We start from the raw sequence: 15,064 nt of genomic DNA on the forward strand, positions 1-15,064 counted from the left end.
CAAAATTAGTTTAGCATATTTATGTGGGTCTCTTTTCAGATTCTCTACTCCATTGTTCAGTATATCTGTCTCTCTGCCAATTCTACACTTCATTGATTACTGTAACTGTATAATAAGACTCAGTGTCCAGTGCAGTGATTCCTTGTATTGCATTCTTCCTTTAGAAGACTGTTTTAGCTATTCTAAGATGTGCACTTAACATAAATTTTAGAAAAATCTATGTATGTCTTCAAAACACCTTGATGGTATTTTGATAAGAATTTCTTTAAATGTATACATTAATTCGCAAAGAATTAAAATATTTTCTATGTTCCATCTTCCAATTCATGTATATAATATGTCGACTTATTTAGACCTTATTTCTTTCATTATCATTTTGTAATTTTCAGCTTACAGATGGATGATCCATGGGCACTTGATCATTCTATATGTTAATTAGACGGTATGGGTTTATTGCATTATCTCATTCTTCTAACTCAGGGCTAATTGTTTGTCTAATAACTATTGCTGATTTTTGGGTGTTGGAGTCCTTCACTATATTTATGATATTGCCTATTTCTTCATTCACATATGTTGGTTTTTTCATATATTTTTTATCTCTTATTTGCTACACACATATTAAGTAATGTTTATTTTACTGGTGGATTGATTATTTAATCATTATGCAATAAGCCTTTTTGTCTCTATTGCTTTTATTTCATCTGAATTCTACTTTATCAGATATTAATACAGACATTCTTGTTTTTAACTGGATGTTTGCACATCTTTTTTCCACTGTTTGCTTTGAATATACTACCTATGACATTTTGTTTGAAGCCAGTTTCTTATAGGCAGCACACTGTTGTATCCTTTTAATACCCACTTTCCCAATGTCTTTTTATTAACATTTATTTATTTTATTTTATTTTTTTGAGAGTCAGAGAGAGACAGAGCATGAGCAGGGGAGGTGCAGAGAGTTGGAGACAGAGAATCTGAAGAAGGCTCCAGGCTCCAAGCTGTCAGCACAGAGCCCAATGCAGGGCTCAAACCCACGAACCATGAGATTATGACCTGAGCCAAGTTCGGTCGCTTAACTGACTGAGCCACCCAGGCGCCCCAATCCCAATGTCTTTTAATTGGTGTATTTACACAATTTAGATTATTAAGATAATAATGTATTTATTTAATGTAATAAAAATGTAATTAGTGATTTACTGTGATTAAATGTGATGATATAAACTTTATAATTAAATATATAATTATTTAATCATAAGTATTTAAAATAATGCTATGTTAATGCTTATTTCTAAATTATTCATTTTTTGTTTGTTTCATTTGTTATCTCTCTTTCTCTACTTTCTGGGATATGTTTCAACATTCTTTTTAAATGTTCAAACATTCTTTAGAACATTTTTTATATTTTTATTTATTTTATTTTATTTTTTTAAAATAATGTTTATTTATTTCTTTATTTAATTTTATTTTTTTTAATTTATATCCAAATTAGTTAGCATATAACTAATGCCCCTTACCCATTTAGCCCATCCCCCCTCCCACAACTCCTCCAGTAACCCTCAGTTTGTTCTCCATATTTATGAGTCTCTTCTGTTTTGTCCCCCTCCCTGTTTTTATATTATTTTTGTTACTCTTCCCTTATGTTCATCTTTTTTGCCTCTTAAAGTCCTCATATGAGTGAAGAACATTATTTTTAAATGATTAAATAATTAAATATTTAATTATAAAGTTTAAATAATCACAAGAGACTCTTAATGATATAGAACAAACTGAGGGTTGATGGAAGGATGTGGGTGGGGGATGGGCTAGATGGGTGATGGGTATTAAAGAAGGCACTTGTGATGAGTATTGAGTGCTGTATGTAAGTGATGAATCACTCAATTCTACTTCTGAAACAAATGTTCCTCTTTAAATTAACTAAGATATATTTTTAAAAATAATTTATGGACCTAGAGGATATTACACTAAGTGAAATAAGTCAAACTGATAAAGACAAATACCATATGATTTTACTCAAATGTAGAATCTAAAAAACAAGTAAATAAACAAAATAACTGAAAGTAGAATCACACCTATAAATACAGAGAGAAAAAAGGAGCACCTGGATGGCTCAGTCTGTTGTTAAATGTCTGACTGTTGATTTCAGCTCAGGTCATGATCTTACAATTCATAAGTCTGAGCCCCATGTCAGGATCTGTGCTAACAGTGTGAAGCCTGCTTGGGATTCTCTCTCTCTCTCTCTCTCTCTCTCTCTCTCTCTCTGTCTGCCACACCCCTCATTCTTTCAATAAATAAATAAATAACTTTAATAAAAAATACAGGGAACAAACTGATGGTTGTCAGAGGTGAGGTAGTTGGCAGGATGGGTGAAATGGGTGAAGGGGTATAGAAGATACAGGCTTCTAGTTATAATGGGAATAAAATGTACAGTATAGGGAATATAGCAAATGATATTGCAATAGTGTTGTGACAGTGGTAGCTGGACCTTTGATGAGCATAGCATAACATTTGGAGACGTTGAATCACTATGTTGTACACCTGAAACTAATGTAATGATTTATTTCCACAATATTCAAATAAAAATAAAAAAATAAATATAAAAAGAGTCCATGTTAATTTACTATAGTGTTTAGAGTGTTTTACTTTGCATTTATCTCTTTGTTTTTGGACTAGGTGTTACAGTTCATGAAAAACTTATCACAGTCTACTTGCATTGACATTTAATCATTTGTACAGTGAAGAAAATTCCTACTTAAATTTCTCTATGCCCCCACTTTTAAAATATAATTATCTTAAATATTGCCTCTATAGACATTAAACACAACATGATATTGTGTAATAATTTATGTTTCAATAATCTAATTAGATTTAAAAAATATAAGAAGTGTGGTCACCTGTTTTATTTACCCCTACTTTTACTCATCTGATGCTCTCCTTTCTCAAGTTTCAAGTTTTATTCTATTATTACATCCTTTTTGTTTAGAGAGCTCCCATTGAATTGCAACATTAAAGCTGTTTTTTTATTGATAGTAAGACATAATTTGTTACTTTTTCTTTTTTTATCTTGAATTACAAAATATATATTTAATATATTGTACAATATTGGTTTCAGAAGTAGAATTCCATGATTCATCACTTTCCTACAACATGCAGTGCTCATCACAAGTGACCTCCTTAATATCTGTCACCCATCTAGTGCATTTCCCACCCACATCCCTCCATCAACCTTCACTTTTTTCTTTATAATTAAGAGTCTCTTGTGGTTTGTTTCCCTTTTCCTCTCCCCCCACCAATGTGTTTATCTGGTTTTTTTTCTTAAATTCCACATATCAATGAAATCATATAATATTTGTCTTTGTCTTATTTTGCTAGGTATAATACATTCTAGCTCCATCCACATAGAGCTGTATTATTCACACTACTTTTTTTTTCTTCTTCCAGAACAGTGGTTTGAACAGCAATTAAACTGTTTGTCTATTTGTCTTTTTCAATTCTATTAGTTTTTTTTTCCTTTAATGAAGTATAATTAACATACATTTATGTTGTTATTTTTGATCATACAATATGTTAATTCAACAATTCTATACATTGTTCAGTGGTCACCCTGATTAAGTGTACATATCATCTGCCATCAGTCAACGTTATTAGCATCTTTTTGACTATAATTCCTGCTGTACATTTCATCTCCATGAATTATTTATTTTGTAACTAAAAGATGTACCTCTTAATAACCTTTATCTGTTTCACCCATTCCCCTACCCACCTTCCTTCTTGCAAAAACCACTTTGTTCCCTGTATTTAAGTGTCCGTTTTGGATTTGTATTTTTTTCTTTGTTTGTTAGTTTTTAAAATGTTATTATTATTGTTAGTAGTAGTAGTAGTAATAGTAGCAGTATTTTATTCTCAACGTGGTCAACATACAGTGTAGTCTTAGCTTCAGGAGTAGAGCCCAGTGATTCATCACTTTCATATAACACAGTGCTCATCCCAATAAGTGTGCTCCTTAATGTCCATCACACATTTAATACACCTCCCTCACCTGTTCACCCTCATAAAACCCCAGTTTGTTCTCTGCATTTGAGTTTCTTATGGTTTGCCTCCCTGTTTTTATCTTATTTTTCCTTCCCTTCTCCTATGTTCATGTGTTACATTTCTCAAATTCCACTAATGAGTGAAATCATATGATATCTGTCTTTCTCTGACTGACTTATTTCACTTAGCATAATACTCGCCAGTTCCATCCATATTTTTGTAAATGGTATGATTTCATTATTTTTGATTACCAAGTAATATTCCATTGTATATATATACACACATTCTTTATCTATTCATCAGTTGATGGACATTTTCACTCTTTCCATAATTTCAATAGCACTGCTATAAACATTGAGGTGCATGTGCCCCTTCAAATCACCATTTTTGTATCCTTTGGATAAAGTCCAGTAGTACAGTTGCTGGGTCATAGAGTAGTTCTATTTTTAATTTTTTAATGCTAATTTATTTTTGAGAGAGAGACAGACAGAGCATGAGTGGGGGAGGGGCATAGAGAGGGAAACACAGACTCTGAAGCTGTACACAGAGCCCGATGCAAGGCTTGAACTCATGGATGGCAAGACCATGACTTGAGCCAAAGTCAGACGCTTAATTAACTGGGCCACCCAGTTTCCCCTATTTTTAATTTTTTGAGGAACCTCCACACTGTTTTCAAGAGTGGCTGCACCTGTTTCCATTCTCACCAACAGTGCAATAAGATTTACCTTTCTCACATCCTCACCAACATCTGTTTCCTGAGTTGTTAATTTTAACCATTCTCACAGGTGTGAGGTGCCATCTCACTGTGGTTTTGATTTGTATTTCCCTGGTGATGAATGATGTTGAGTATTGTTTCATGTATCCTTTTGAAATCTGGATGTCTTCTTTGGAAAACTTTCTATTCATGTCTTATGCCCACTTATTCATTGGGTTATTTGTTTTTTTGGTGTTGTGTTTGGTAAGTTCTTTAAAGATTTTGGGTACTAACCCTTTATCCGTTATGTCATTTGCAAATATCTTCTCCCGTTCTGTCAGTTGCCTTTTAGTTTGATTGATTGTTTCCTCTCTTGTGCAGAAGCCTTTTATCTGATCATATCCCAATAGTTCATTTTTGCTTTTATTTCCCTTGTCCCCTGAGACCTATCAAGAAAGGAGATGCTGATGCCTAGATCAAAGAGGTTGCTTCCTGTTTTCTCCTCTAGGATTTTGATGGTTTCTTTTCTCAAATTTAGGTCTTTTATCCATTTTAACTCACTTTTGTGGATGGTATAAGAAAGTTGTCCAGTTTCATTCTTCTACCTATTGCTGTCCAGGTATCCCAGCACCATTTGCTAAGGAGACTGTCATTTTTCCATTGGATACTCTTTCCTGCTTTGTTGAAGATTAGTTGGCCATGTATTTGTGGGTCCATTTCTGGGTTCTGTATTCTAGTCCGTTGATCCATTTGTCTGTTTTTGCACCAATACCATACTGTCTTGATGATTACAGCTTTGTAATATAAATTAAAGTCTGGGATTGTGATGCCTCCATCTTTCGTTTCCTTTTTCAACATTACATTGGCTATCCAGGGTCTTTCATGGTTCTATACAAATTTGAAGATTGTTTGTTCCAGCGCTGTGAAGAATGCTGGTGCCATTATGCCAGTGATTGCATTGAATGTGTAGATTGTCTTTGGTAGTACCAAAATTTTAACAATATTTGTTCTTCCAGTCCATGAGAATGGAATATTTTTACATTTCTTCATGTATTCTTCAATTTATTTCATAAGCTTTCAATGGTTTTCAGTATACAGATCTTTTACCTCCTTGGTTATATTTATTCCTAGATATTGATTTTCTGATGTCTCTTTCTGTTGCTTCATTATTGGTGTATAGAAATGCAACTGATTTCTGTACACTGATTTTATATCCTGCAACTTTGCCGAAATCCTGTATCAGCTCTAGCAGTTTTTTGGTGAAATCTTTTGAGTTTTCCATGTGGAGAATCATGTTATCTGTGAAGAATGAAAGTTTGACTTCTTCTTTGCCTATTTGGACACCTTTTATTTTCTTTTGCTGTCTGATTGCTGAGGCAAGGACTCCCAACACTATATTAAACAACAGTGGTGAAACGGGACATCCTTGTCATTTCCTTCAGCCCAAGGGGAAAGTTCTGTTGTTCCCTTTAAGGATAATATTAGCTGTAGGTCTTTCACAAAGGCTTTTCTGATGTTAAGGTTTTTTTTTTCCTTCTATCCTGACTTTCTTGAGGGTTTTCCTTCTATACTGACTTTCTTGAGGGTTTTTATTAAGAAATTATACTGTATTTTGTCAAATGCTTTTTTTCTGCATCTATTGTCAAGATCATATAATTCTTATCCATTCTTCTATTAATGTGGGTACCAGGTTGATTGATTGCAGCCCTCCAACCCAGGAATGAATCCCACTTGATCATGGTGAATAATTCTTTTAATGACTATTGAATTCAATTTGCTAGTACCCTGTTGAAAATTTTTGCATCCAGGTTCATCAGGCATATTGGCCTGCAATTCTCCCATAAAGTGGGGTCTCTGTCTTGTTTGGAATCAAGGTAACTTTGGATTCATAGAATGAGTCTGGAAGTTGTCCTTCCATTTCTATTTTTTGGAACAGTTTGAGAATAATAGGTATTAACTCTCCTTTAAATGTCTGCTATAATTCCCCTGGGAAGTGATCTGGCTCATATGTTGGGATATTTTGGATAACCAATTCAATTTCTTTGCTGATTTTGAGTTTGTTCAAATTTTCTATTTCTTCCCATTTGAGTTTTGGGAGTGTGGGAGTGTCTATGAATTTTTCCATTTCTTCCAGATTGCCCAGTTTTTTGGCATATAATTTTTCATAGTATTCTCTAATTATTTGTATTTCTGTGGTTCTGGTTATAATTTATCTTATTTCCCTCATGATTTTATCTCTTTGGGTCCTTTATATTTTCTTTTTGAGACATCTGTCTAGGGGTTTATCCATTTTATTTACTCTTTCAAAAACCCATCTCTTAGATTCATTGATCTGTTCTAATGTTTTTATTGATTCTATATCATTTATTTCTGCTATTTTTTTTATTATTATTTCTCTTCTTCTGGATTTGGCCTTTATTTGCTGCTCATTTCCTAGCCCCTTTATGTGTAAGATTAGGTTGTATGTTTTGGACCTTTCTTGCTTCTTGAGATAGGCCTGAGTTGCAACAGGCTTTTAGGACTGACTTTGCTACATTCCAAAGTGTTTAGACAGTTGTGTTTCCATTTTTATTTACTTCCATTGAAAATTTAAATTTCTTCTTTAATTTCCTGCTTGACCCATTCATTCTTTAGTAGAATGATCTTTAACCTCCATGTATTTGGGGGCTTTGCAAATTTTTTCTTGTGGTTGATTCAAGTTTCATAACACTGTGATCTGAAAATATGCAAGGTATGATCTAAACATTTTTGTACCTGTTGAGGGCTGTTTTGTGAATCTATATGTGATCTATTCTGGAGAATGTTCCATGTGCACTCAAGAAGAATGTGTCTTCTGCTGATTTAAGGTAAAAAGTTCTGAATATGTCTTTTAAGTTCATCAGATCCAATTTGTCATTCAGAGCCATTATTATTGATTTTATGCCCAGATAATCTGTCCATTGTTGCAAGTGGAGTATTAAAATCACCTACAATTATGGTATTATTATCAATATGTTTCTTTATGTTTGTGATTCATTGATTTATGTATTTGGGTGTCTCACTTTGGGAGCATAAATTTTTACAATTGTTAGGTCTTCTTGGTGGATAGACCCTTTAATCATGATATAACACCCTTCTTTATCTCTTATTATAGTCTTTGTTTTAAAATATAGTTTGTTGATATAAGTATGGCTACTACTCCGTCTTTCTTTTGACATTCATCAGCATGATAGTTGGTGGTCCATCCCCTCACTCTCAATCTATAGGTTTCCTCAGATCTAAAATGAGCCTCCTGTAGGAAGCATATAGATGGATCTTGTTTTTTTCTTATCCACTTGATATCCTTTATCTTTTGATTGGGGCATTAAGTCCATGTGCATTCAGAGTGATTATTGAAACATATGGGTTTAGTGCCATTGTGTTACCTGGGTTTTTGGTTTTTGGTGATGTCTCTGGTCTTTTGTAGTCTTTGCTGCTTTCCACTCAAGAGTCCCACTTAGGATCTCCTGCAGGGCTAGTTTAGTGGTCATGAACTCCTTTAGTTTTTGTTTTTCTGTGCAAACCTTTATCTCTCCTTCTATTCTGAATGACAGTCTTGTTAGATAAGGGATTCTTTGCTGCATATTTTTTCTATTTAGCACATTGGATATTTTTGCCACTTTCTTTTGGCTGCCAAGTTTCAGTGGACAGGTCTGCAACTATTCTTATGTGTCTATCCTGTATGTTAAGGACCTGTTGTCCCTAGCTTCTTCAGAATTTTCTCTTTATATTTGTCCTTTGCCAGTTTCACTATGATATATTTTGATGTTGACCTATTTTTATTGATTTTGAAGAGAGTTCTCTGTGCCTTTTGGACTTCGATGCCTGTTTCCTTCCCCAGATGAGGGAAATTCTCAGATATAATTTGTTCAAATAAACCTTCTGCCCTTTCTCTTTGTCTTCTTCTTCTGGAACTCCTATGACATGGATATTGTTTTGTTTCATGGAATCACTTATTTCTCTAATTCTCTCCTCATGTTCTAGTAATTTCCTTTTCTTTTTTTTTTCAGCTTCATCCTTTTCCATAACTTTATCTTCTATTTCACCTCTTCTCTCTTCTTCTACTTCTATGATCTCTGTCTCCATATGTGGTTTATTTTGCATCTCAATTACGGCATTTTGTTAAAATTCATCATGACTAATTCTTTGGGTTTGATCTCTGCAGAAAGATATTCTCTGCTGTCTTCTATGCTTTCTTTAAGCCCAGCTATTAGTCTTATGGCTGTTATTCTAAATTCTTGTTCAGATGTATTGTGTATATCTGTTTTGAGAAGTTCTCTTGATGTGATTTTTTTCCCTGAATTTTTCTTGAGGAGAATTCTTCTGTTTTGTCATTTTGGTTAAGTTTCTGCATTTTTCATGATTTAATAGCTTGTTATGTGTCTTGCACCTGTGAGTACTACTATATTTACAAAGGGCCATACACTGTCCGGGGCCTGGCACTTCAGGAAATGTTTTTGGTGTATGTTGTGTGCACTCTATTGTTACATTTTGTCTGTTTTATCCCATTTCTCAGTACTCTGCAAAGTTCCTTTCTTGTAGTGGTGGGGTATTTGGTCCTTCTACCAGGTGTGCTTTGATTTGTTTGTTGAAGTAACCCTGGAAAAAAAGAAAAAGGGTGGGGGAAAGCCTGATCCCGTAGAAAGAGAAAGATGAAAGGTGAGAAAAGAAGGCCAAAAAGAGAATCAAACAAAACAAAACAAAACAAAATGAAACAACAAAAACAAAAACAAAAACAAGAACAAAACTATAAGGTTAAATCCAGAGAAAAAGAAAGGGAAATAAAGAAGAGATAGAAAAGGTGCAAAAACAATAGAGTAAAAATGCCTGATCAAATATATATATATATATATATATATATATATATATATGAATGAATTGGCCAGAAACAAATCAGAAACTATGAGCCTGATTCCAAAAGAAAAAAAAAAGAGGGTGAAAAAAAAGAAAAGAAAACAGAGAGAAGAAAAGAAAAGCAAAAGACAGACAAAAAAAAAACAGTTGTCTGTTGGAGTTTGACATCAGTGGGTGTGCTGGTCTAGAGGAGAGGCCAATTGCATTGGGTCAGTCAGACAGTCTTCCTCCAGTAGATAAGCTGTTGCCAGTCATGGAGGAGGAGACGGGTTTGGTGTAAGCATGTCCTGCCTCCACTGGTGGTTGCTGTGTTGCTCTCTGAAGTCCCGTCATATTGGTATTGGGGGAAATGGTGACACCCCGATTACTTCTCCCTGGACAGGGTATCTCAAATGATAGTGTTCATGTGGCCTTCACAAAATAGTGCAGGCAGTCACCTTGCCCTGTTCCACAGTTCTCCCATGCTTTCTAGATGCTAGGCTGGGATTCAAAAACCAATGTCTTAAAGGACTCTATACCACAATCATCTCACCAATTAATCTGCAGTAAAGGAGGTAAGAATACACAGTGGGGAAAAAGAGACTTTCTTCAACATACAATCCTGAAAAACTGGACAGCTACATGGAAAAGAGTCAAATTGGACCACTTTTGTTTACCATACCCAAAAATAAATTTAAAATGGTTTAACGACCTAAATATGAAACAGAAGCCATAAAACTCCAAGAAGAAAACATAGGAAGTAATTTATTTTGCATCAACCCTAGAAACATTTTTCTATGTATGTCTCTTTGGGCAAGATGAACAAAAGGGGACTACACCAAAAAAAAAATTGCATAGCAATGGAAACCATCAACAAAATGGCAAGGAACCTACTAAATGGAAGAAAATATTTGCAAATGATATATTTGATAAGGGATTAATATCTAAATATATAAAAACTTATACAACTTAACACCAATTAAATAATAATAATAATATTTTTTAAATGGGCAGAGGACCTGAATAGACATATTTTTAAGAAGACATGCATATGATCAACAGACACATGAAAAGATGCTGAACATCACTAATCATCAGGGAAGTGAAAATCAAAGTCACAATGGTGGCTCAGTCAGTTAAGCGTCTGACTTTGGTTCAGGTCATGATTTCATGGTCCGTGATTTCAAGCCTTGCATTGGGTTTTGTGCTGACAGCTCAGAGCCTGAACCCTGCTTCAGAGTCTGTGTCCCCCTCTCTCTCTGACCCTCCCTTGCTCACACTCTGTCTCTCTCTTTCTCAAAAATAAATATTTTAAAAAATTAAAGCCACAGTGTGATCTCACCTTACACCTGTCAGAATGCCTAGAATCAGAAAGACAAAAAAGTAACAAGTGTTCTTGAGGATGTAGAGAAAGAGAATCCCTCATGCACTGTTTGTGGGAATGAAACTTGGTAGAGCTACTGTGGAAAGTAGTATGGAGGTTCCTTAAAAAATTAAAAATGGATTGACTATATATATGATCCAGTAATTTCACTCTGAGTACTTCCCCAAAGAAAATAAAATACTAATTTGCAAAGATATATGCACCCCTATGTTTACTGCAGCATTATTTATTTACAATAACCAAGATATGGAAGCAACCCAAGTGTCCATGAATAGATGAATGGATAAAGAATATATGGGATATGCGTGCGTGCGTGAGTGTGTGTGTGTGTGTGTGTGTGTGTGTGTACTTCACCAGAAAAAAGCATGAGATATTGCCATTTGTATTGAGGCTACTATGTCATGTGAAATTTACTCAGAGAAAGAAAGAATAATACCACATGATTTTACTCCTATGTTTAATTTAAGAACAAAGCAAATGAACTATCAGTATTTCTTTGAGACATGTCCATTGTGAAAAATATACATAACATAAAAATCATCATATTAAAACAATTTAAGTGTACCCTTCAGTGGCATTAGTACATGCAATATTATTCAGCCTTTACCTCCACCCACCTCTAAAATTTTTTCTATCTTAAACTGAAACTTTATATGCATTAAATAGCCTCCCCATTTTCCCCTTTCACAACTACTGGAAACCACCATTTTACTTTTCTGTCTGTATGAATTTGAGTTCTATACATGCCTCATATAAGTTGAATCATACAGTATTAATCTTTTTGTGACTGTCATTTCACATAACATGTTTTAGGTTTATTAATCTTGTAGCAAATATCAGAATTCCCATTCTCTTTAAGGCTAAATTATATCTCATTATATCTATCTATCTATCTATCTGGATAGATAGATGATATAGATATAGATATAGATAGATATAGATATAGATATAGATATAGATCTCACATTTTCTTTATCCACTCATCCATGAACGGATGTTAGTTTTTGTTTTTTGACTATTGTGAATAATGATGCTATGAACATGGATGTATAAATATGTGTCTCAGTTTGTATTTTATTTATTTTGTGTATATATCAGATGTGGAATTCCTAGATCATAAACTTTTTTGTGTGTGAGAAGCCACCATAATGTTTTTCATGAAGGCAGCACCATTTTACATCCCCAAAAATCAATAGTGCATAAGAGTTTCAATATTTCCACATTTTTACCTACACTTGCTTTTCTGTTTTTTTATAATAATCATTTTAAAGGATATGAAATAGCTCTCATTGTGTTTTTAATTTGCATTTCTCTATTGATTAGTGATGTTGAGCGTTTTTCATGTGTTTATTAGCCATATGTATATATTTGGAGAAATGTTTATGCCCTTTGTCCATTTTATAAAGGGGGCTATATGGTTTTTTTTTGTTGTTGTTTGTTTGTTTGTTATTGAGTGTAGGACTTTTTAAAAATATATACTCTGGGAAACCTAGGTGGCTCAATTAGTTAAGCATCTGACTTCATCTCAGGTCATGATCTCAGGGTTCATGAGTTCAAGCCTTGCATCTGGTTCCACACTGACAGTGTAGCGCCTACTTGGCATTCTTTCACTCTCCCTCTCTCTCTCTGCCCCACACACACTTACACATGCTCTCTCTCTCTCTCTCTCTCTCTCTCTCTCTCTCTCAAAAATAAATAAACTTCATGGAGCACCCAGGTGGCTCAGTCGGCTAGGAGTCCGACGTCAGCTCAGGTCATGATCTCACGGTTTGTGAGTTCTAACCCTGCAGGTCAGAGCCTGGAGCCTGCTTCGAATTCTTTGTCTCCTTCTCTCTCTCTGCTCCTCCTCTGCTCATGCTCTCTCTCTCTCTCTCTCCTTCAAAAATGAATAAAAACATGAAAAATAATTTAAAAATAAATAAACTTTAAAAATAAGAAATAAAAGTATAATTCTGGGTATTAACTCCTTATCAGATACATTGTTTGCTTTATTTTTTATTACTTTTTCATTCTGTGGTTTCATCATCATTCTATTGATAGCGTCCTTCCATGGTCTTCTGTTAAGTTTCTCAAGATGCACCTATGAGTGAAAACATATGGTATCTGTCTTTCTCTACCTGGCTTATTTCACTTAGCATAATACCCTCCAGTTCCACCCACATTGCTGCAAATGTCCAGATTTCATTCTTTCTCATTGCCAAGTAGTATTCCATTGTATATATAAACCACATCTTCTTTATCCATTCATCAGCTGGTGGATATTTAGGCTCTTTCCATAATTTAGCTATTGTTAAAAGTGCTGCTACAAACATTGGGGTACATGTGCCCCTATGCATCAGCACTCCTGTATCCCTTGGGTAAATTCCTGTCAGTGCTATTGCTGGGTCATAGGGTAGTTCTATTTTTTAATGTTTTTAGGAACTTCCACACTGTTTTCCAGAGTGGCTGCACCAGTTTGCATTCCCAACAACAGTGCAAGAGGGTTCCCATTTCTCCACATCCTCTCCAGCATCTATATTCTCCTGATTTGTTCATTTTAGCCACTTTGACTGGCATGAGGTGGTATCTCAGTGTGGTTTTGATTTGTATATCCCTGATGAGGAATGACACTGAGCATCTTTTCATGTGCCTGTTGACCATCTGGATGTCTTCTTTTGAAAAGTGTCTATTCATGTCTTCTGCCCATTTCATCACTGGATTATTTGTTTTTAGGGTGTGGAGTTTGGTGAGTTCTTTATAGATTTTAGATACTAGCCCTTTATCCGATATGTCATTTGCAAATATCTTTTCCCATTCTGCCGGTTGCCTTTTAGTTTTGTTGATTCACTATATTGTACACCTGAAACTAATACTACACTGTATATTAACTAACTGAAATGTAAATAGAAACTTAAAATAAGAAGAAATCCCCTCAGCTAAATATAAAAGTTACACTTACCAGAAATATAAGAGCAAATTTTTGTTATTTAAGCCACTCAGTTCTGTGGTACTTTGTTATGTCAGTCTTAACAATTTTAGCAAACTAATACAGGTCTGATACTTTGAAATGGAATGCTTCTGTAAAAAAAATGCCTAAAAATGTGGAAATGGCTTTAAATCTAGTTAATGGTTTGAGGTTGGAAGTGTTTTGAAGTTCATATTTAAAAAAAAACATAGATTGGCTTGAGGAAACTGTTGGTAGAAATGCGAACATTAAAGGTATTTCTGGTAGCATATCAGGCTAAAAGGTGGACTATATTACAGGAAATAGCTGAAATGGTGATCCTAAGTATAAAGTGGCAAAGAACTTGGCTGAATTCTGTTTCAGAGTTTGGTGGGAAGTAGAAAAATTGTAAGTGATAACTTTGTTATTCAGCTCAGGAATTTTGTTCTTTCTTATCCAATAGATTCTATTATCCAAGTTCTAAGTAAGGAAACTGAGACATTGAGAGGTAATGTAACTTGTCCAAAGGCACACAGCTCATGAGTGCCAGACCTGAGATTTGCACCCAGGCAATCTAACTCCAGAGTTCATCTCTGAAATCTTTCTCCTATGCTGCTTCCATTTGAACATGATGTTACAAAGAATATAAACTGGTGCAAGTTTTCATATGGCATTTTGACAATTATCAGAATGTTTAGTGTGAATTCTTATTGACTCAGAAATTCCATATCTATATATTAATGCTGAGAAATAGCAGTATATATGCTTTAAGGGATTTTTTAAAGGAACTCCATTTCAGCAATGCATGTGAAAGCAAACACATACCAAAAAAAATCAATATTTACCAATAGAAGATTTATTTTTTTTAATTATGACATAGTACTCTCAATCTATACTTATTTACAAGGAAGATATTTTTTATTTATTCAAAAATATATATTTAGTGGCATCAGGTAATTTTCCTTAATAATTTTTCCAAATGGTGTGTAACAAATGGTAAACAAATTATTGCTATTCCATATTTTCTATGTAAATCATAAGTCTTCAAGTGTTTTCAATTTTAATATATTTTATTATATATTTTAACTTATTTCTACTTAAGAGATCATGGTTAGCCTAAGTATTTTTGGTGTGGAAATGGTATTATGTCATGTTTCTACAGATCATGTCTCTGCAAACTTTTCTG

The sequence above is a fragment of the Neofelis nebulosa genome, chromosome X (genome assembly GCF_028018385.1).
Source record: "Neofelis nebulosa isolate mNeoNeb1 chromosome X, mNeoNeb1.pri, whole genome shotgun sequence".
Lineage (NCBI taxonomy): Eukaryota > Metazoa > Chordata > Mammalia > Carnivora > Felidae > Neofelis > Neofelis nebulosa.